Below are 1,670 nucleotides of genomic sequence, written 5' to 3'. Positions count from 1 at the left end.
GAAAGAATGTTATTTATTTCACATGAGCATTAAAAAATACATTAATGAAAGTACTTCCCATCACTTGTAAAACGCTACGAATTAATTCCAACACCTAATAAATTATATAAAACAACACAAATAGTACAATAAATAGTACAAATAATAATGAGTCAAGGAATTCGTCTTTGTTTTTAATAATTCGACTGATATCTATAGTTAAAATAAATTGAAAAGATAATCGTGTGTTAACAACTAAATCAATTAATTAACTATCAATTATTATATATCAAATATTTGGTTAAATTATATAACGAGTATAAATACTAAAAGCAACTTATGTATAATATAAAATATTTTATAAAAACTTTGTTAATCTTATTGAAATTAGAAAATGTTCTACATAAGCAAGAATTAACAATAGCATTTTATATTAAAAAGTATATTTTAAAAAATATTTCTATATAATGTATCTTTCTACAATTTTAAAAAACAGATATACAATAATTTAGCTTGCAAGGGGAGATCTAGGTATATTTCGTGGATTATGGAAAATTTTATATTAAGATTTAAAGTTTGACGTCATATAATGTAATACGTAATATTTAAGAATCAATGGACTAAAGGATCGAAGTTATAAAATTTTATCGTTTGAAATGGCAGCAATAGTAAACAGTTGGCCATTATCACATATTCAAGACACGAAATAGGTATATCTTTTTTGTTGTTTTTTTCATTAATTTTTTTTTTTACGTTCTTAATTTATCCTATTGCTCTGCAAATTAAAAAGTTTTAGTAATTATTATGTACTATTTAATTAAAACTTAATAAGTAAATACTTATAATAAAACTGTGAACTCCTATATACGATAAAATAACACAAAATTTCAAATCCAAAGTGAAAAATTTAACAAAAATTTGAGATATTATATAATAGATACATTAAAATTAAATATGTACTATTTAATTAAAACTGTAAATTTTTATGTAATAATAAAGTAATCCACAACGTCAAATACAAAATAGAAAATTTAATGAAAATTATAATATTATGCAATAGACATATTAAAATTAAAATCAAGAAATATTTATCAAAGAATTATATACATTGTAGTTTGAAGAGTGATAACTAAAACACGTTATATATAAATTTGCTATATATATATCGTGCGTTATTTCAACAAAAATATAAATGAGACGAACAAACTTTAGCATTTATTAAATGTTTATAATGTTATTAAATGTTTATTTATGAAATATTTATCAAAAAATTAGTACATACAATTAGTACATTTTGATCGTTTTAAATGACTTTTATCTTTATTTTATTTCTATTTTTTATGACAAAGGTTTATAGTTCTTACAAAAATTGTTTTAAAATATGTTTTAATTTTTTTTTCCAGAGTCATTGGATAAATTAGGAACGCAAAAAAAATTTTTTAAAAATAACAAAAGAATTAGTATTACGTAGTTCGTTTTGAACACGATAACGACCATTTATTGTAATTGTCTTTGTTAAATTATACAAAATTGTAAAAATAAAAATTTTTTTAAAAGCGACCAAAGCATGCTAAAGTTTTAAGCTTTAAAACTTTTGTTGTATTTTTTGCCTGCAATAATTTTTTTACCGAATTATCGGTGATCAGAATATTATGAGATAAAAAATTTCATGTCCAGAAATTTTTCGACAG

The sequence above is a fragment of the Acromyrmex echinatior genome, chromosome 9, assembly GCF_024713525.1.
Source record: "Acromyrmex echinatior isolate Ae372 chromosome 9, ASM2471352v2, whole genome shotgun sequence".
Taxonomy (NCBI): Eukaryota; Metazoa; Arthropoda; class Insecta; order Hymenoptera; family Formicidae; genus Acromyrmex; species Acromyrmex echinatior.
Note: the sequence above shows the minus strand (reverse complement) of the source record.